The following is a 23,531-nucleotide window of genomic DNA, read 5'->3' as shown; positions in this document are numbered from 1 at the left end:
AGCATAAAATATTCCCCCTTGTGGTATAGCAGTCTCAAAAAGTGATAGTTTAAACTTCCGTACCCAAAAAATTTCTAGGGTCGTGGGTGACCCGGCGGTAAGGAAGATTCTTTTACGCACGAGCAATTGTATGCTTCAATTTTATCAAAGTTATAAACGTTATAAGTAATTGAAAAGACAATATTGAAAAAAAAAGAAAATGTAAAATGTATAATTAGTTGGGTATAAAATTGCAAATTAAGTTTTACCATATATCTGTTATTTAATATTTCATAATATTTATTGTATTGTCGTTCGATTTACGCATGCCTTACGATTTCAAGTCTTTTTCAAAGTTTTTCCCGAAATATTATGCAGCCCGTCATAGACAAGTTATGGAAATATTCTAAGAGATAAAAATTATACACTGTGACCTTGACAATAACTCATCAAATTTCTGTGCCTGTAAAAATCAGTTCCCAAAATGTATGCTGGTCCTAAACGTATAATTATATGAATTTAAAGTGTACATAATTACCTAAGTAAAATTTTTGTTCTAACTAGAGCATTGAAAACTTAAACTGTATTGATGTGTATCAAATCATTACAAATCAATCATTTTATTTAAATTTACATAAATGCATTTCATCAAAGTAATGTGGCTCACCCAAATAAATTGAATCATTATACATTTCTCGTTACTTTTTTGTCTCATAACATAAAATAATGGTATAAGAACTGGCAACGTCATGAAAAACTTGATTTTAAGATGACATGGATTTTGGATATTTCTTTTCTCATTGAAATTGGGTAGCGATAAAGTACGCCTGGCACCTAAGACCGGTTTCGTTTACTGTGTTAACTAGTACGTATTTCTGAATATAGCTGTGAAAATTGCTGATTTTAAGATCATCTTAAGATAATTTGTTTAAATCATTTTTCATTTCCTCTTAGAAATATAAATTATAATTACCAGAGTGTTTATCAACTTTAAAAAAAGCCTTTTCAAATCATTTAAGTGGGAATTAAAAAATTCGAAAACAGGAATTAGATTGCTTTACTCCTGCGTTAATAAACGCAACCGCTCTCGAATGCAAGACGTGTTTCATGCCCGAGTAAGAACCATAACCCGGCAGCACTCGCACCGACTGTTCGATAATGTTTAGTCGCGTGATTAGTTCTGCACATGGGTCTCTATAGCCTAAGTGTGTCTTTCGTGGATGGCAAATATAACCTAACCTAATCCAATTTCACCATATTTCTCTCACAAATTTTGTTAATTTACTGAGTACGACTTATACTAAACTAACAAAAAAACACGAACAGGCCAGAAAATTTCAGAAGTCAATACTTTTTTGCTTACACCATAACTCTTGTAAACTAAAAGTTATTTATGTTTTAAATCGACAAGATAAGGAAATAAGTATGCGAAATTCGGCCGTCTAAAAATAAACTCGCGAAAACGTTGCCAGCACTCGTATCATAACATATATAAAAAGACTTTTTAAAATGTAAATAGACTAATAGACTAATATTATAATTATATACATTATAGTATTATACAGCTACCTAACTATTAAACGTTTTTATCAAATACACTGAAACGTTAAGAAAGTGATTTCTTATCAGCATCATTCAGCATCTATTATGATGGTACCTAATTTTAAGTAAAGTAAATTTTCAAATCAGTAAAAAGTTAATTATTAAGATGATATGCAAGGATTGAATAATACTAGGGATTTATATAATACATTATAAATAAATTTTTTGATTAACAAAGTTTCCAAATATCACAAAAAATTCCATATATCGGGCTTTTTATAGATATATGGTAAAACTAAAATTGCAATTTTATTCCCATCGCTTCCCATATTATGTGCTGCTTAGATAAAAGCCACTTTTTCGTTAACTACGTTTTTTTAAATTTTGATTTTTGTTAATAATTTATAAACAAATTAAAATCAAACAATTATCTATTACTAAATTGATATTAATTAAAAATTGAATGCGTAAATGAATCTTTGTTTCCTCCGGGTCATTCATGAAATCTCGCTCTATTTTTAGTAAACGAAAGAGGATGATAAAATATATTATTTAGATACAAAGAATGTAATTGTATTATCTATAAATATATAGGAGACTTTCTATAGATATAGATAGTCACTCATCACGATATCTCTGGAACTATAAGACCTAGAGACTTGAAATTTGGCAGGAATATTCCTTTTGCCAAGTAGAGGTCAGCTAAGAACGGATTTTACGAAATTCCACCCACAAGGGGGGTTGCGGGGGTGTTCATGAATAAAAAATTCATATTTTTCAATTATGGCTTTTAATAGTTCAAAACTTGGTCAGAATGTTTTAAATTACATTTAGAAATTTTTTAGACTTCGGAGGGTAGAAAGGTGTAGCGAGAAAGTGGGAAGGAAATATCGAATATTTACAAATATACCTAAGTGGGGTATGAAATAAAAGAGCATGACGTGTACATTACAAAAATGTTATCCAACGCGAGGAAATGTGGAGGGAGGGGTGCAAGTGGGAATGTTGCCCAGCAAAGCGGGTATATTTTACGCCACGCAAAGCGGGCGGGTAACAGCTAGTTCTCAATATAAAAAGACCAAAAACAGCATATTATTTCTTCATTACTATCGTGTTTTCAAGGTTGATTAAAAAGTTTATAACCTTTGTCGTCACAATTAACTCTTTATTCAAATGGACCAACTGAATGTTAACTAATTGAGGCGCCGACTTAATCAGTGATAAAGGTTGTCAAATGCAGTTAATCCCTGATGCTAATCCGTTGCAAAAATATCTCTTTTTTCTAGAGATTTTTGAGCTTCCCAAATTTTAATTTTGTTATCGTATCGTATTATCTGACTTTCATTGATTTTCAGTGTGATAAAACGTTTAATAATGATTTTTATTTAATTTAATTGATAAATTATTATAAAATTGTATATAATTAAAATTGTATCTACTTATAAAGATGAAACACTAATAATAATAGGTTTAACTTAGTTTTCTCATTTTATACAAGAAGTTTCGAGTACATGGTAGGTATAAATACACAGAAATATAATTTAATATTATCTACAATACAAAAATTCGAATTCCAGCAAATAGTTTAAGCTATGTTTTCACATTTTCCATTTAAGGAGCTTCGATGATATTTACGACCATATTATACCTTCATATTTTATCATAGAAGTAATAACATAGAACCGTAATGTGGCCATCCAAACGATGGAACGTTATAGAGAGAGACTAAAGTAAGTGTTAAAGTGTGTCTTATACTACCTCTATGAATTACACAGACATGATCGTGTTTATACAATAACTAGCTGTTACCCGCCCGCTTTGCGTGGCGTAAAGGCAACATCCCCACTTGCACCCCTCCCTCCACATTTCCTTGCGTTGGATAACAGTTTTGTAATGTACACGTCATGCTCTTTTATTTGATACCCCACTTAGGTATATTTGTAAATATTCGATATTTCCTTCCCACTTTCTCGCTACACCTTTCTACCCTCCGAAGGTTAAAAAAATTTCTAAATGTAATTTAAAACATTCTGACCAAGTTTTGAACTATTAAAAGCCATAATTGAAAAATATGAATTTTTTATTCATGAACACCCCCGCAACCCCCCTTGTGGGTGGAATTTCGTAAAATCCGTTCTTAGCTGACCTCTACTTGGCAAAAGGAATATTCCTGCCAAATTTCAAGTCTCTAGGTCTTATAGTTCCAGAGATATCGTGATGAGTGACTATCTATCTATCTATCTATCTATATCTATAGAAAGTCTCCTATATATTTATAGATTCAAAATATTAATATTTGCACTTTGTCAGGCTGCGAGACAAATAGGGAAGACGGTCCCTTTTTTCGGTCTCTTTTTTAGCGGCCAATAATTCACTTATTGCGATTCACTTATTTGCGTGTAGTCCAATATTTATTTTTCTTTTATTACTTTTAACGTGTTATTTTCTATTTATATTTTTTACTACACTTTTTTGATTTTTTCCACTACCATATTTTGTAATTTTGTATCTTTTAAGATTATTAAAATAAACACCTTCGATATTTTACAAACAGTCTATCCTCAATTTTCCATTTCAGGTTGTTTTAATTCAACATGTAAAATATTAGATATGCAAACGTATCTGTTTATTAATTAATTAACTACTATGAAGCATTTCTGTATATCTTTCTATAGTTAAGTCTCTGTATACATTCACATTTTAAGACATTGCAATTAGGCGAAAAACTTTCTATTAAAGGAAGACAATTCATTCATAAAACTTGCCTCCTTGGGATTCGATGTGGAATTTTGTAAATATTCTATAGCGTCTCTCAAATTGTATATAGTAGTACCCATAGACAAACAATAATACTATTGATTATCTGTGGTAGTATACCTCTAAAAGCCGCCTCAAACCTGCACGTTCACACTTTTTAGAATTCCACAGAAAAACAGTCATGATTTAAGTATTATATCTCTTTTAAGCATTCCTTTGTCCTAATAATAAAAAATGGAACCTTTTTAAGTTTGCCATATTTATTTGTTAGGGTACGATGGAATTAATTGCGTTGGATTGTAAATGTTAATTAAATTCGTATATCTTATTTTTTCAAAATAGTAAATGTTCTTCTCTCACCAAAAAAGCGGTGGACCGTTAAAAGTTGGTCACCCGGTACACTCGTACTGTCTGTAGGTACTTTTATTATTTTTAATAACAAAATTTATTAAATTACATAAGTACAATCTATAAAACATATCTAATAGTATTGCTTAGAAATAGTCGAGGTTTCACTGTATTCATATAACTGCATACTGCATTGTAATAAATAGTTGTATTTGTATCATAATGCCAAGGACATGATTTGTAGAATCAATTTTCAGTAGAATTCTTTTAGTTTTTATAAATTGGTTTTAAATTATTAGAATACATTTATTTACATGTGAGAACTAATTTTAAGCATGAGTACATTTATTTGACCTTGAATCACCTTGAATTAGATCAATGAATTGGAAAATGGAAAATTATTTTTAATTAGTAATATTAATAAAGTTTTGTACGTGATCGCATGGTCAATACGTTATAAATTTAGATTTTTATGCAAATCAAATAAGCAGATAGGAGAATTGACTTATCAAAATCAATTTACAATACAGACAAAATTATTAATACAAGTGAATGTAAAATACAAAGATAAAATAAATGCAAATCCACTAGGATTCTAAATAAACGTCTTACAGTTTCTAATTAATTTGAATTATTTATCCAAATTTAATCATAGAATACAGATAAATTTCCTTAGAAAAATTAGCCATAGTATAATTCTGATAATATTAGCCATTGTCCAGTACTTATGAAATCTATCTGAGTGTCAGTCAGCAGACACCCGGTTTAATTGAATGTGGGACAAAATGATTTTCCAATTTGTTCTTCGGTGACCTTCCGGCTAGAACAACATAAAATTGAATATTAACATGATTATCTACTTAATCAAAAAGTTTCGGGTCCCGTGAGAGAAAACGTCACTTTACCGAAAATTTCCGTAGGGGAAAAAGTTCCGTCATAAAAAACACCTATACACATAAAGTCTCAACGATCAGGTAATCAAAACAACGACTCGATGGTCTTGGCCTTGGGCTCAATATTGTACATTTAGTCTTAGCTTTTTTTTTATGTTACAGCAAGACTTTTGCGAGATCCTTAATTTTGACCTAATCATAAATTATTTTTTTTCATGCAACTTTTTTTATTTTGCAAAAACGTATACCATTTCAGCAAGAAAAAAACTTAACCCGCCCCTTCGAAATTTTGAATCTTTAATTGCCGTTTTTAATTTGCCAGTAAATTTCCCATACCTCTATAGTCTTGTAAGACTTTGTGATACTGAGAACATGGTCTTGGCCTGAGTGTGTTGACTGGTTTCTTATTTTGAGAAGATATCTTCGCTTACATGAGAGATTTATTTTATTTAATCTGCCTGGCAGCAACTTAATTTCCACGCGTATAGTATCTATCTAATATCTTTATTTCCAAGTCTATCTTTATACTTTTTTCCATTTCCACATTTTTATTTGGAAGAGGACAACGCCTTCGCCAAGAGGGAGAGGCCGATAGGTGCAGTTGTGTATAGACTTAAAATATCTTTATTTTCAGTATAAGTTATTAGAAGAGTTCATAATTTTATTTTAAAATAACTCATATAAAAATGATTGAAGACGATTTGAAGCATGTTAAAAAGCCACAATTCTATTGTTAATCTTCTAAATTATTTCATTCAATCTAATATTAATTGATATTCATTTTTTTTATTTGACTCTTTTCTCACATGCAACAAGATCCTAGTGCATGATTAATTTAGGCCCTGACATTGATAACAACACAAAAGTGAATAACCAACTACACCAAAGAATAAGAATACCGAATATTATTAATAAATTGTTCTACTTAAAAATGTCAGTAAACTCATTCTATCATCTTTAAAAGAATACCATATTATTTATTTTTTTCATTTAAACTAACATGTCTACTATACTAATTTACTACAACATTAACAAGTAGGTATTATGGGCTGTTGGCTAGCTAGCTAGCTACAGCTTGGTTGGTATAGCTTGGAAGGCTATAAAGTGGATGTGTAGTAAGACCACTTTTTATAAAGAACATATTTATATTAATAATATTAAATGTTATTATGAGATTAATAATATATTTTTTGTTTTGTGTTTTGTAAAGTGTCATTGTCGCAAGAACATCATTCAATTACAAATTAAGTGTATCATTTTTAATATACTTACATACTTATGGCTTTTAATCACTAGTATATGTATACATGTACGTACATGTACGTTATGGAGGTTTTATAACTTAATTTTGATCTGATCTGAATTTACACAGCCATGTGACACTGAAGCTACCAATTTGACAGAAGCTTCAGTAGCACTGAAATCAGGATTGCCAGATTATGCTACTTTTCCGAAAATAGGGAATATTAATGAAATTAAATTTTATTTTGTAGGAGAAATATTTTGGTAAAGAAAAATAAAAAGTTAATTATTTTTCTGCTTTTTAGGAAAATAGACGTTAAACATAAGCGACAATTATACCTAATTACAATTTTTTTAAAAATAATTACTGATAATGCTTTTTTCTATTTCAGTTTCCGACAGAATATCTAAATAAACAACGATTCGGTAAGAATACTGGCATACAAATTTATTACTTGTTTTTCTCTTACCAATATATACGAACGAACTGATGAAATTTTTGATACACAAACAGTTTACGGAAATGAAATGTGATAACGAATACTTTTCGTGCAGGGAGAATATTTTATTTCGGGTAAATTCATATTAAATCACGAAAAGGAAGGGATATCGCAAAGTTAAAGATGAGATAATTTAATTGAAGAAACTTTTTTATTATGAATTTTACGTTTATGATATACTTATATCCTGATGAATACTGAATTTTCTAATTCTAAAGATTCATTTTTTCGTCGAAAATCAAAACCTCTGTTGTGCGAGTTTACCCGACATCAGTCGGGTTATTCCGAACAAATAGTGAGATGACTACAAACTAAGTGGTAAAGTAGCATAATTAATTTTCATTTTCTAAATTTAAATGTCATCAAATTTAAGTTATACAGATGTAATAGACTGTCAACTCGTAAGAGAAAACCATAATCATTTTTTTACAGTCTGCCAATGATAGAGGACATTTATACATCTACGAGTAAAAGAAAAATTTTGAATAAAAGGCAATACTGTTCAAAACACTAAAAATTCATTGGCAGATTGTTTTCTCGTGTACAAACTTACAGTCTGTTTCTACAAATTGTATAGTGTTAAAAAAAATAGAAAAACTCGTCTTGCCTACTTACCTTTACCTTAAAGAATGATAGAAATTTTCCCTTCATTATGGAAAATGCTCGTGGTTTAAAAGCTCACCTATTTCACAAAGACTTGTATGTTACGGTGGCTGTATGAGTATTTCTCATCAAATTTATAGCATATCTTAGAGTCATGATATATTTATTTAAATACATAGTGTACTTCTGTGTACTTATAATAAGGGGACATCCATAAATTACGTAACACATTTTGAAGATTTTTTAGACTCCCCCCCCCTGGTATGTAACAGATCGTAACAAATTACCAGACCCCCCTACCCCTGAAGGATTTGTTACGTAACATAATCATTTTGTCTCAACAGAAAAAGTTCTTGAATTATTTAAATTTAAATTTATTGCACAAAACAATTGCTACATATTTAGTTTATTAATTAAAGAAGTAATATGAAAAATTAACGTTCATTTTTTTTGAGCAAAATCATCTTCCCAACTGGGTTTGAACTAGTCGGTTATCGAGTCAATTACAGGAATTTTTGAATTATCTAATTCAAGAAGTGGTGTCGTTTCTTTGTCGTCTTCCTCTATATCATCAACATCTATCCATTCCACGTCATCAAATTCATTATTATTAATCATACATAGAATCTAAAAGAATACAAAATAAAGTATTGTTAGTCTTAGTGTTTTCTGTTTGTTTGTTTTTCATTTCATCTTTATTTTTAATTTTTTTAAAGTCATTCCAAATTTTATTTGTTTCAAGTTGTGCTTGCTGCGAAGAAATTGTAGGATGAGCTTTTTTATAAGCTCTGAATAAATCTTGATAAAGAATCCCGATATTTGGTGTCATTTTTTATAAAGCAAATTAAAGTCAAATGTTGAATTATTAAGTCCAGTTGTTGATGAACATTTTTGCGTATCTCTATAGCAAGGAAAAACAAATGACTTCGCGCGTATATATAGCAGCAGTGCGGTATCATGCCAATAGCAGCGCTTCTGTACATGGCGCGAATATTTGAATTATATCTCAATAATTAAATATAATTATAAAAGTATGATTAGAAATTTTTTTTTAATTTTTTAATCCAAGCAATATAATTAAATTTTTGTTACGTAACATATGTTAGATTGACACCCCCCCTTAACGTAACAATGCATAACAAATTGAAATACCCCCCCCCCTTAAAATGTGTTACGTAATTTATGGATGTTCCCTAACCGGAAATTATTTTAAAAGAATGATAAATTGGTATTAATTGTGACAGTCAACTCTTAAGGCTACTTAACAAATTTTCTATCTGCAGACTTACTTACCAAGCTTTTGTGACCTTATTTTAATGTGTTTTATATTTATACTTATACGTAAGATGCCTTTTTATCAAAACTTATTTTTTGAGTTTCAAGCATATGTTAACTTACAAAAGCACCCTGTCTGAATGAAAAATAATTCATGTTAAGTATATTTAATTAATATTTTATTAGTATATTTAATTAATAATTATTCCACCTTTTGAATATAATTATTAATAAAAAATAGTGATATTTTTGAATAAAAAAAAAACGGCATGATATAGGTTGTAACGTATTTCCACCCTTGATGCTGTGAGACAATTGGAATCACGCTAACTTCACATTTTTCAGCTTGTTTCTATGGAAATTTATTTTTATAATATAGTGTATGTATTCTGCATGTTATTTTCTAATTTCTCATTGCGGTGGCGCTACTTAAGCGATGTGTTGACGTCACTGCCGATAGAATTTATAGTTTAGAAAAACCATTTTCAATTGTAAAATTACATTAAAAATAAATTTGAAAATTAAACAAAAAATTTTTTTTAGTAATTTTTACTAAACTTTTGAAAAAATCTACAAAACGGACAAGACATAACTTTTAACTTTCTTGATTTGTTTTCTTGCAGCTCATTCAATTTGGTTTTTTACAAACTTTTTACTAACTCAATTTCTTGTTTTCTTGTCTGTCTGTGTGTTATTATGAGAAGAGCTTATAAATGTGAGAAAGAGATCGAGAAAGAAAATAGGACATCGCAATACATGCATAAATCACATGAAAAGGCAATATTTTATGACAGAGAAAGGTTCAAAAATTTATTAAGGGAATTAATCCGCGGAACAGCACGATTTTTGTTCAATACATAACTTGAAACTTCGTGAGTGGCTTCCAATTGGAGAGCCTACCAAAATTTTTCTATGATTGTGATTTAACAAAAATTTTATTGGTTTTGTTGAGTTATAGAATCCTAAAAATATTTTTTTTATGTTTGAGCTGATATATAGGCATATTATTTAAAAATTAACGATGCTGCAGTATCTTTTTAATTTATTAAATAAAAAAAATTTAACAAAAAATAAAATTCGTGAGCAACAGAGCTCTATCACTAAAATCATATTTCCTCCTCATTATACAGTGAAACCTGGCTAAGTGAGACATCAAGGGATCTGCAAATTTGTCTCACTTGTAGAGGTATTCCACTTACTTAGCGTCTCAGATATCCAGGTCTAAACAAATATTTGTTTCATTTACAGAACGTTCCATTTATAGAGGACATAATACAGGTTATTTCAGTTATACAGATACGATTATTAAATTAAATAACGTATTATTTAATAAAATATTATAATACTCATAGGTCCACTTACCGGAATGTTTTTGCTACGAAGTTGCTTGACCCATGCTAGCAAACACTGTTCAAAATCAGGATATTCTGATTAAGGTACACGTTTTAGTTTTCCTTGTCCTTCAGAACATTGTGATTGAATTTTATCTTTATTCTGAATTATTCTACAAAGAGTACCTAGATTTTGGCACATTAAATTCGACACAGACTTCATCGCATGTCTTCCCACTTTCATAAACATATTAACTTGTTTTTTACGTAATGATATCGGTTTGAGCCTTCGTTTCGGAATTTTTCAAATCAACATTCGTATGATAGTAAAGCAAAACTAAAACTGAAGGTCATTGAGGCTCAAACAAAGCGATGTTATCTCAGTTCTAAGTTACAGAGGTTAATGCATATAAAATTCACTCGCTCTCAAATATAACTATGACGATAAAATCGAAAGAACTAATTCCAAATATAGAGGTTTGCTTCGTCCCACTAACACAGGTAATTCAATGCCAATGTTTTGGGACCTCAGCATGAGTTCCAGTTATGGAGGTTTCTCACTTATCCAGATCCCACTTAACCAAGTTTCTCTGTATAATATTTCTTATTAAAAGATACTTTTAATTGAACTGGTAATTATGTCTTTGTCTGCTTTGAAAATATCCATTATGTATGTACTTAAGAAAGCAGTAAGGGCGGCTAAAATGGTGGCTACTCCAAAAATGCACACCTAATTCAACCTCAAAAAGCAATATCTATACCAACCACCACAAAAATTGCAAAAAAAAACACAATCTTACGTAACAAAAATGGAGCAAGAAGGGCTTTGAAGTTGACAATATTTTAAGGCTTATTATTAACACTAATCCAACTCAAATAAGTTCAAAGCAATAAAAACGTAGAGAATAGCAGTTTTTCCCCTGGGAATTCACTCTTAAATTTTTGAAATTAGCCCCCTTTTTTATAACATCGATCTATGCAACAAACAACTCCAATTGTTTACCGAATACCAAATTTCATTTTAATTAAACTAAAGGAGACCGCAAGGGATGGTCAAAAGTAGAGGCAGACATTTCCAAAACAGACAAAGACATTCTTTGACCCCTATATCACATGGGATCATGGAACGGATTTCTAATATACTACCATCTCTCTCTGTGAACATTCGATACGGTGCATATGTCTATATTATTGGAGAAAATAAACAAACAACAATATTTTGCATTGCTCTTAAAATATATGCATTTACATGTACAGTGTACCTTTTATTACACACAAATAAATATATGCCCACTTTGTCCCCAAACAAAAGCATGTTTATTCCACTATCATGATACAGAAACTGTATAATTTTCAATATAAATCTTTCAGTTTGAACATTCATTAAAAATTTATTGATTTAAGACCGTTATTTAGTAAGAAAAAGCCTTACATTTCGCATTTTTCATGTCGAATCAAATATGGATTTCAAATAAAAATAATAATTTTGCGATATTTGGAGTAATTTTCAAAATATCGAAAATAAAAAATTTTGTTTAATTATTTATCTTTCGATATTTCGAAAAGCAAGGCAGATATCGAAAAATTGTATTCTTACTTTTCGTCTACATTTATGAAGTTAACAAAGTTTTATAACAAAGTTCATCATCAAAGTTTAAAATGAGGTACAAATAATTTCAACCCTAAGTCTAAAATTTCTCTTGGCGCTCGTACTGCCTTAAGTAGTCTATAGCGTCAAGTTGTTTATTGATCCTAATTTTATGTTGCATAGTCAATGTTGTAATCTGCATATTTTAAAACAAATTTTTTTTCGTTTAAAAAAAACATAGTACGAGTAAAGGGGCTTTTGAAAACACAATTGTTAAATTTAGTGACATATAATTGACATGGTTTTATGATATTCAAAAAATTTAGATTGGAAACATAAGTACCTACGTACAGTAATCGTATTTTTAATGTTATTATTGTATTACATACACATTACGACTAAGGTACGCGTTCTTAAAGGGTCAACACTCTATTGATTTGGAAAAATTACATATTCATGAACTTCCAGACAACATCATGGGCTAACAAGTCAAGCTCACCATATTATATGCGTACTACGTGTAACAAATAACACGTTTAGCAATTTAACATGGAATAAAATGCTACCAAATTTATTTTGTTTGTTAATTTTAATGTAACTACTTGCGCTTGATTGATCCTGTTAGAATTTTTAATATATCCCATGTAAACAAGATTTTGGATGGGTTTCCATTCACTTTTATCATTAAAAAGGTGACTGTTTTGCGTAAATGATAGAGTACCTTTATTGGAACTATGAGCCTTATCGCACGATATTTGTTTGCGGGTTGAGAGTTAAAACCAAAAAAACTGCAACAGACACCAAAAACCCATATCTAGGTTACCTAGGAAACTTAAACTTTTTCGATCGATTCATGTTGCCATGAATTCTGAGAAAATGCAAAAATATTTTTATAACTGTCAATTTGTATTTTTTTTCAAAATTTTATGTTTTATCATTCAAATAAATTGAGTTGTGAAAGTTGTCAGAAGTTAGAGAAAACAGAGATAATTTAAAGTAAGTACAATGCAATTTTTATGTTATGTCATAATAAATATCCTAATCAAACCAAGCCTAATGTTCTCACATATTGAGTTGACTACTAAATCAGAAGTCTTTTTTAAACTAATACTACAATTATTTCATACAGTAAAAACTAAAAGTAGTTTAAATTTTCAGAAAAATATTTTGTAAATAAAAAAAAAGAAAGCGCTGCATTTATAATGTACCAAAATACAAAAGGAATATAGCCGTGGGATCTTTCGACCTTTTTATTCTTCAATTGCCTATCTTCGAATCGGTGAGTGTATTAAGATAAAATTTACTTATCTTTGTAACAATTTTTTAATAAATGCATTTTTGCCGCAAAGATAAAACCCGCTACAAAAATATATAATTCTATTTAAAAAAACAAAGTTGAACCGTGTTTTGTTTGCATTACAATACTCGTTTTCGCGTATTGTAATAATGCAAACAAACAAAAATTATCTTATTATTTCTAATTTATATTTTCATAAACTTTGGGCTTTCGAGATATTAAAAACTTACTGTAAATTTTTATTTTTGTCCTACGATGAAACAAACCACTGTGCAAAAAAACCGAGTGTCAAATTAACACTGGAGACTGTTTCCGTCTCCATTACATCCTGTATATTTATATTACATATTATTATTATGAAAAGAAAAAAAAACCTAAAAAAGTGAACTCTCTGTCTGATATTCGTAAGCCAATTGAGCAAAGATGCACGTTATTCCAACAACAGCAAAAAAAAAAAACATCTGATGCATATATTTACAAAAATATTTTTGTTGTTACTGTTGAGTTATGTATGTAAAACGCTAGACTGTTTAATGGCTTTTATTACACTTACTTTAATCGAATAATTTGTTACATTGTGCAAAAAAAAGAACTGGTTAACTGGTTAGTAGATATCTTTTAAATACATCCAATTGTTACAATTTAAATGGTTCATATGTACTTGCACAAGCCCATTTGCAATGAATTTAAAGTTGGAAACGTCATTTATTTTTATGTGGTAGACGGCTGGCCAGCTTTTGGAATGTAAAAACCATTCTCAAACTCTTTATATGTATTTGAAATATATCAAGGTAAACTAATTTAAGTCCCATGTTTGTAACGCTTAGAAATATTGATGATAGAAACAAAATGTCGGTATAGGTGTTCATAAAATTACATATTCAGTCCATTTCCGGTTGTAAGCCTGTCTGTCTGTCCGGCGACAAGATAAAATGAGATATCAAGCTGAAATATATATAGCGTGCTGAGGACGTAAAAAGTGAGTTTGAGTTCGTAAATGAGCAACAAAGATCAATTGGGTCTTGGGTCCGTAGAAACTTATCTTATAAACTGTTAGAGATAGAACAAAGGTTTAAATAAACAATTTTTGTTTTAAAAATTTTTCATAAACATCACTGTTTACCCGTGAGTGCGCAAATTAAGACAAAACTCTGGTGTTCATTTTCTCCAAAATTATACAAAAATTAGGGAGTTGAAAACTTGCAGGTAGCTTCAACTAGCGGTCTTAGCAGCCGCCATAATTGTGTTGCTTTTTTTAAACTTTTCTAATTTAATAAAATAATGCAAGCACTGACATTCAACACTTTCACTAAAGGGTAGGTCCAACAATTAACTCAATCAATTGTTCTTGTTTAAACTTGTTAAATTTAAATAAAATGGGTGTTTAGGTCATTATTTAGGTCATGAGGGTTTAGGTCGTTATTTACCTTAAGAGTAAAATTTGGGTCAAAACTTTTCATTGTATCAACAACTATAAAACTTGGAGGATGTAAAGTCTATCAATCTGATAGGGCCGGTTTGCTAATAAGAAAGCACCAATCTATTCACTCAAAAAACAGAAAATTACAATAAATGTAAATCTTTTAATCTCTTATTAATAAATCAGCTATACCTATGCCTTTTCAGGACCTGAAAAACGATTGGACACAGATCGTATTTTGAAAAATAGTTTTTTAGGAACAACTCTCTATTATTAAAAGCAATTCCTCTATCTGTTTCCAACTGTGGGAGTCAATTACCAAAAGTAGAACCTTGAAACATAATAGATCCAACATGACAATTTATTAATGAAGGTTTTTAATTACGAGAGCTGAGCCAATGTTTCCAAGAATTTTTTTAAGACGGCTCAAATTAGAACATTTTTTTCTTTACTTTACTTAGGTAGGAACGAAATATGTCTTGTGTCTGAGAACAGTTGCGTTAATTATCGCTGAATGCTCGCTAATAAAGCAAACTTTTTTCTGACTGGCAATTTAAAATTACATTGTTTAATTAAAAATTTAATTTTTAAAATTACATTCTCAAATAATTTGGAAGATTTATTTTCAGAACCACACTGAATCACTGAATTTCGTATATTTCTTTCCTTATTGCGACGGCAAAATTGTCTGAAAAATATAAATAAAATTGCTAAAATCACATAAAAATTAGTTTTAAAATCAGCAATTTTCTTAACTTTTTTCAGGAATGCACATTAGTAAACGTAGTAAACGCAACCGGTGCTAGACGTACTTTATTCCTACCTAATTTAAATAAGAAAAGACATTCGTAGAATCCTTCTTGAAGTCAACTTTTTAGTAACGTTGCTTAGGTATCTTATAGATACAAAACCCAAGCCCCCCACTATTTACTGATTGTTTTGTTCCATAAATTTTGTCAATCAGTGTATAATTGACAATATTTTTTTTTATTTAAATATTTTTTAAACAATACCCACTTAAATAAATGATAATATTTGCACTTTATAAAATGCCGTGAATATAATTACAATTCTTTGTTTTATCTTTCTTTATATAAATATAATAATATGCAAGTGTTGGAATTGAATAAATAATTTCAGAATATCTCTAACTTACACCATGCTTACACCTGTGTACTATACAGTACCTGCACAGTACTGTACTGTCTTTCATACCTATTACCTACATAATATTGTGTTTGTAATTATCCATTCCAGAGATAGATAACATTTCACAACATATAAAGCAGAAACTATAAGTTAAAATGTATCATCTTATTAAACTACTAGCTGTACCCCGCCACACTTCGCTGTGGGGCAATATGGTTGCATGGAAACAGATGAGAAGTATCTAGTTAATTTTATGAAATTTGATAAGCCCCCGATAAAAGAGCTCACAACTGTTAAGCGGTTGAACAGATTTGCATGTAATTTACAGTTTTGTAATGGCACATCATGTGCTTTTATTTGGTACCAGATTTGGATATATTTGAAAATATTCGATAATTCATCCCCACTTTCACCTCTCCCCCATATCCTCTTGCGTCGGGATAACAGTTTTGTAATGTACACACGATATTCTCTTGAAAATAATCGATTGTTCATGAATAGGAAGAAAAGAACATGCGTGTTCATGACAGGAAAGAAAAAATTTGGTAGAGATTTTATAGAATCAAATATTCATTCCAAACGATGTATCAAAAATTCATTCCAAAGATTGTAAGGAAATCTTGAATACAGTATTAGTTTAAGAAATCTGTTAAAAAATTCAAGTTTCTATCTTCAATGGTTTGCCAATTTCTTCCGGCTTCTGCCAAAAGCTTTATAACCATTGCTTCAAATTTTTCGTACAGGCAGCGATAAAATAAAGTTTCTGATTTACGATTAATAAAGAGACATTCCTAACATAATGCTTGTGAGAATAATTTGATTATTTTATAAATCACATGAAATTTAAAAAAAAAAACCTAGTAACACGACATTTAGGCAAACGTTGATCTATATTTGTCTCTAAAATTATTTTCATTGCTTTTCTTATACAGAATTTCATCCTCACTTCCAGCCCCCACTGCTCCACTGCCTGGGAGTTAAATACAGATAAAAACCATACTCGAAGCAGGTTTTATGTCGTGTAAAAATTTCAGCTCAATCGATACTGAACTTTTTGAGTCCATAAGCAATACACAAACGAACATAACTTTTTTGTATTATAGATAGATTACCTATTCTTTGAAGACCTATTTTTCACGACAATGAAGCTTATATACAAACTTATGGATTTTATCGAAGATGAACGGGAAAGTAATCGTATGCTATAAAACCGGTCTATAACCCTTTAAGCACAATTTATGAAGTTTTGGGGTGGTCTCATATTCAATTTGTACCGACACTTTTGAGCACTTTAGCACTTCTCGTTAGTTTAAAAAAAATTGAAATTCGGTATGTAAATTGTGTTGTATATCAGATTGATGGGGGGGGGGGTTTCTAAGGAAAACTGCTGTTTTCGACGCTTTTATGACTTTGCGTAACTAGGCAGCTCCTCCAAATTGAGCTAGGCAATATGCTTGAAAATATGTAAATAGATTGAATTAGTATCAAGTGAGAAGTGCTTTTTGAATGTGCCAACTACTCTTAGTCCTATTCCCCTTTCTTTAATCCAAAATATATAACAGATTTTCGCGGTTTTTAATCCAAAATATCGTAGATTGTCGTGGAATGGGAGGGTTTAAAGTTTGTTTTAGAAATGAGTCAATGTTAAAGGAGTACCTTTTGCTTTTATCTTTTTACAAACAGTCTTTCTTTCCACCCTTTTGTGTTAACATTTTATACTTAAAAAACGGAAAAAGACAAATCCCTTTTCAATAAAAAGCATCTAATGAGGGAGAAATTTAACCTCAGTGGTGGAGTTCTTCTGCTCGCGAATTTTTTTATAAAACTGTATTTTTTCTTTTTTAAATAGACAATCCAATGGATTCTATTTTTTAAGTGTCATTAGACAAATAGTCTTTAATGTTTTATATAAATAAAAAAATACATCAATTACTTTTATACAAGATGTAACAAAACAAAGAGATTCTTATCTATATCTATATATTTTTATCTATAATAATATTTATTGTATGTTTGTTTGGAAATGCGAATGTTTATTAGCGGTTTCCTAAGAAAATAGAGCTATTGCTTTCGTACTGATTAAAAATTTCTTCAAATATCCATCAATGTTACCTAATAGATGCCAAAAATGATCATCGTTAAAATTTATATATATCGTCAAAAAACACAAAATATTTTTTATTTTGAAAAAACTCAAAATTTTGTAATTTGCGCACGCCCCATTTCAAATCGGACTTAAATTGACACTGGTAGAGAGTATATATATATATATATATATATATATATATATATATATATATATATATATATATATATATATGAAGGGGGCGTGTGCAAATTACAAAATTTTGAGTTTTTTCAAAATAAAAAATATTTTGTGTTTTTCGATCAGTTACAAGTAAAAAAGTACTCCTGTGGTTTTTTCTCTTCAGGCAGCTCTCTTCAATGACGTGAAATAATTATTAGATTGGCGTTAAACTTTATAATTTTTTTAAGACTCCTCTTAAATATTGGTGGAAAAAAATATTTATCAAGAAAAGCGGTTTTCCAGATAAGAATGGTTAAAGTTATAATTGAATTTCAAGCACTGCGTTTATACACTTTTTCGGAATACGAAAAAATACCTAAGTGTTAACAATGAAAATTGTGTAAATTAACAGGATTTTCGAAAAAAAAAACAGGGCAGGTAGAATATGAGTACCTATAACATATTCAAATTTGACATCGATATGTGTGAAATGATATGTGTCGAAAATGTGATTGCTTGGTCGTGTGATGTATCGTTTTTGATTATTTTCCGATCACTAATTAATTTGATAAGTAAAACAAATAAAAAATTTTTTTCCCGGAAATTCTGTGGAAAACTCTTGTTTGTAATATTACACTTAGAAAGCGTTTTCGAATATAAAAAACATCTTTTTATAAGTTAAATAATTAATTTGTTTATAACAATTAATAGCCCACTCGTACAAATTTATAAAAATGGATACATGGGGTTTGCCACTCACCTAATATGGTCAATTTTTAAAACAAGATTTTTTAGCATAACATCTAACAAAATTGATAAAATTTTACACAAATGTTTATGATATTAAGATCTGTATAAAAATTGTATTAAATTTCTTTGGGTAGACTTATAGGGCCGCAACAAATGATCTCCAGCGAACACGATTGCTGGCCAGACTCTTGACTTCACTTCAGGTTTTGCCTTCCAGTTCTGCCTCTTTTTCTACGGTTCTTCGCCAGGTGATGCGAGATCTTCCCGGTTTTCTCCTGCCTTGTTGATTCCAATCGAGTGCCTGGCGGCTAATGTTTTCTGGAGATTTTCTTAGCGTATGGTCGATCCAGCCAAACTTCCTATGCTTGATAACGTCTGCTATGGGTGTTTGATTTGTTTTCTTCCACAGGTTAACATTGGATATCTTATTTGGCCAAAAGATGTTTAGTATTTTTCTAAGACAGTTGTTAATGAATGTCTGTAATGAATGTCCTTTAATTTAGTTCTATAGATGAACCCTTCAGTAGTTTCCTTGCTGTGGATCACTTTTGAATCACCGTGTACAGATTGTAGGTACACATCACATCTCATATGTGTACAATGTGTAGTGTTAAACATATAAATAAACAAACAACAGTAAGTATTATTAATACCATAATACATATTAATCAATCAAAACATTTATATTCCATTGACAGTTTTACTTCTATTATTATTATTTATTTTATTTTATTTTATTTTCTTTATTTATTATGATGGTTGCTTTTTATTTATACTTATTTTATACTATAGATTTATATACATACAATGATGACAATATTTAATATAAAAAAAAGAACGAATAAGTATTATCTTTGTGTTCAATAAAGACACGTATGTTTTTATACAAATTGGAAAAAAAAGTAATTTTTCTATGAGTAAGTGTAAGGTTTTAATAGTGATAAAAGTGTACTAAATTTAAAAAATATTACAAATGTTTCACACGCACTTCTATCATCGTCACTACGATTTTTTTTATTCGATTTCGGTTTTTTGGGTTTTTGACCAAATAAATATACTTATAATAATAAACAATTTTGTACATTCCAAGAAAACAAATCGACAAATTTACTTTCTGCTTTTTTCCCTTGGAAAAACTAAAATAGAAAAAAATAATAAAAACGAGAGGTGCCGTAGGATACCCGAAAGGAACCATGTTCCTATCGTATCTTCGTATATTATTAATGATTGGTTAGACACATGTTTAATTATGTAAGATATTTGTGCTTTTTTCTTCTATCTATATTTTTTTAATATTCAGCGACTTGTAGTCGATTTGCTATCAAAAAAACACTTCTATTAAAAAAAATAAAATATACAACAGGATAAAAATTATTTGAAAAACAAATAACTGTATTATATTAGTAATTAATTAAAAATATTAGTTTTGTGGTACGCTACCTTGCCGGTTAATGTAATTTGTTTCTTTTGTTTTATTTTTTTTCCTCGATACTTTTTACATTTCCATTGATTTTTTGTCGAAACATAAAATTTTGTATTTTAGAACTTTGAAAAAAACAAATTTTGTATTTTAGTACTTTGCAATTTTTAAAATTACAAACGATAATTAAAAGCAAAAACTTTTTGATGAAAAATTACTAGCATTCTTTAGACTGTGGTTAAATAAACACCCTGTATAATTTTGTTATTCATTTATTTGTTTTTGTTGTTGTTGTTTTTTGTGGAAGAGTCGATCAAATAAGCCTAGACACAGCACAAAAAAAAATAAATTATACAAAAATGTAGAAATTAATGGCACAATAAATAAATCCTTTCTTAAAGTACAAAGATTACATCAGTGATTAATTCGTTTCGTGTGATACAGTATTTTTCATTAATCATTGCTGTCTTTGTATTTTCTCTTTACTATGAATTCCCTCATCCCATTTCATTTAACGATTTCTTTCAATCTTTATATTTCAAAAAAGACTTGGAAATGGTATTTCCTGATGTTATCATTATTCGAACACACCATATGTTTTATGATAATGCTAATATAAGTTAGATATAACCTACCCATTGATGGATTGATTTGAATCTCACCCACATTCGGTGGAACTACATGTCAAAGAGAGTAAAAAAAACCCATTATGTGTTAAAACCCATATTTGCTTGAAATTTTGTAACTTCCACTACAGATTTTGAAAATCTACGCCTAGGCAGATAAAGCCATGCATGATTGACGCTCTCCTCTCCTTAACATTTCCTAGGTTTTTTACTTCTCACTTTTGCCTCTTTCAGTCACACCCATGTTAGCCTTTTGCCCCCGCAAGTATCTTCCCTTTGCATGGGCGAAAAACCACTGTGATTTTCCAGAAGGTTTTGCTGTTGCAAATACCGCATCATTAGCGTAGCCAGGAATTTGTACTAGGAAGGCTATTTCTACGCTTGTCCCCCTTGCTACAACTATAGTTTTGTTTGAAAAAATTGTCAAAGACTCCTAGAAACACTTAACAAAAATTTGTCCCTTAAAAATTATCAAAACAACTATTTTATTATATTTTGTTCGACCTTTACATAGGCGAGGAGCCACTGTGACTTGCTAAATAGTTTTGCCGTTGCTAACACCGCACCAGATGATAATATTATAATAGCGAAAAAAAACGTTTTTCTGTGGCTGTTATTTTTATATGATTTTTAATTTCAAAAGTTTTATAATTAATGAATGTAAATTTAATTTGCCATAATGTAGAATAAGAATTCGAAGAAGTGCTAATGAATTTGGAAGTTTTAGTTTTTGTGTGCTCGTGAACAGGTCAATTTTGAAATATTTTACTTTGTAGCTCAGCTGGAGTAATGCTTAATAATAAAGGATGTTCCAAAAGTGTCCACATCGTTGAAATCACTCTCTGCATTATTATCTCTTCACTCGTTACAGCCCCTTCAGCATCCTAAACTGTGTAATGAAATCTTGTTTTAATTATATATTTTTTTATGTGAATATAATTCAACTTTCCGTACATCTCAGTGTACTTAAATCATCCTAGAGCTATAATATTCATTCCATATATAAATAAAAACATGTCGCGGCAAATATAAAAAACTATCTTATGAATAAATTAATAAATAATACATCAAAATTATAAATGTACTGTACTTAGTTATATCACACATTCAGTTTAGCTTCTCTCTACATATTTGTAAAAAAAAAAAGACAAATAGAAGACAATGTAATCAAGTATCGAATGAGGGAAACCCAATAGGAGGGTCCTCAAATTTTAGGGTTTTACATTTCACAGTATATGAACTTCAAAAATACAAAATTATGTCATGGATTCCTCTGTGAAATATAACTCTTATTTGAGTAAAAATTGTTTGCAGCTTTATTTAAGTCTAATATATTTAACATTTACTCCAAAAATTATCATTCATGTGATCATCTTGGCATCATTCCAAAGTATATTATTTATGCAGATTTTCAGCACGCTGAGGATTATGTTTTCTGAGGAAATGATTTACTAGCTAAAAATTTTTTTCTGAATTTTTTTACCGAAATTATAAATGGTAGAATAATGTTGTAGGTATATTCGAAAAATATACCTGTCCAATAATATTGTAACAATAAAAAAAACCACTGAGTGAATTCTTTAAAAACTTTGGTATATTTTACTGTTTAACAAAAGCACATTTAATTCTCCCACAAAACAATTAACACAATATGGTCTTTCCAAATATATTCACAACTAATATATTTTTAATAATTCAAGAACAACTCTTCACATTGCACTGTTCATACCGAACTGTCCATATCAACTGACTGTCATTTTCACAGGACACCCCCATTTCCATTTTTAACCCCCGACGCAAAAAGTGTGGTGTTATAAGCTTATGGGTGTTATAGTATCGTAGCTCCTAAACGGATGAAGCGATTTTGATTTTTATTGAAGTAAAACTTCTTTAGGTACGCTTGCCTTGGGGAGTAAACTGGAGAATGTATGATTTAAATGTTACGAAAATGTATGATCAAGCTTGTTTCGAAAAGTGCGATCAAGTTGAGAGGGAGATATAAGTTAGTGAAGATAGAAAGAGAGAGAGTCACGTTTCAACAAAATAACAACGTGCATTAGCTTAGTGGCAGAACACTGAATTCCGGAGACCAGTTCTGGAAACCAGAACATATACATCAAAAAATTTTTTTTTTGTTTTTATTACTTAAGAATCTTATAAATAATATTCATTCTATTTGAAACATGTATTTACACCAAAAGATGGAGCTAAAAAAATTTTACTTCAGCCGTGTGGGCTAAAGCACATTTGTTTTATAAATACGTATTTATGGTTTAAAATATATTTTGATCCAGATTGTTCTTAGCCTATGTTTCTATAAAATCGGTTTAATTTGAAACCATGCTCTACTTTGTTTTTATTTGTTTATTTCCACAGATAATTTTTGATGTCAGACTTATTTTTATTGCTGTTCAAAAAAATGTTTTGAACATATTGAAAAAAGGATGTCTTTGGAATAGAAGGTTCTGTGGAATCATTTGTTGTGTTTTATTTATTTATATAAAATCTAGTTGGTTGCCAGTTGATTTTAAAAATACTTTTTATAGTTTCTATATTTTCATTC

The 23,531-nt window shown here is 29.6% G+C and overlaps 1 protein-coding gene across 3 annotated transcripts in view; it reads left to right on the top strand.

The window, feature by feature from the left end:
• The window catches only part of LOC123291966 (beta-glucuronidase-like), a 65,608-nt gene that overhangs the window by 14,724 nt on the left and 27,353 nt on the right, over nucleotides 1-23,531 (top strand). For 2 of the 3 annotated variants that reach the window (XM_044872452.1, XM_044872449.1), the window contains exon 1: nucleotides 7,151-7,187. The exons of the other annotated variant lie outside the window; for it this stretch is intronic. The gene's annotated coding sequence lies outside the window, so the exon portion shown is untranslated. Of the gene's footprint in view, nucleotides 1-7,150; nucleotides 7,188-23,531 lie in introns of those variants that run through there. 3 annotated transcript variants of the gene reach the window in all.

This window comes from Chrysoperla carnea, chromosome 2 (assembly GCF_905475395.1).
Source record: "Chrysoperla carnea chromosome 2, inChrCarn1.1, whole genome shotgun sequence".
In the NCBI taxonomy this organism is placed as follows: Eukaryota; Metazoa; Arthropoda; class Insecta; order Neuroptera; family Chrysopidae; genus Chrysoperla; species Chrysoperla carnea.
This window is presented reverse-complemented; position numbering and strand designations above follow the sequence as displayed.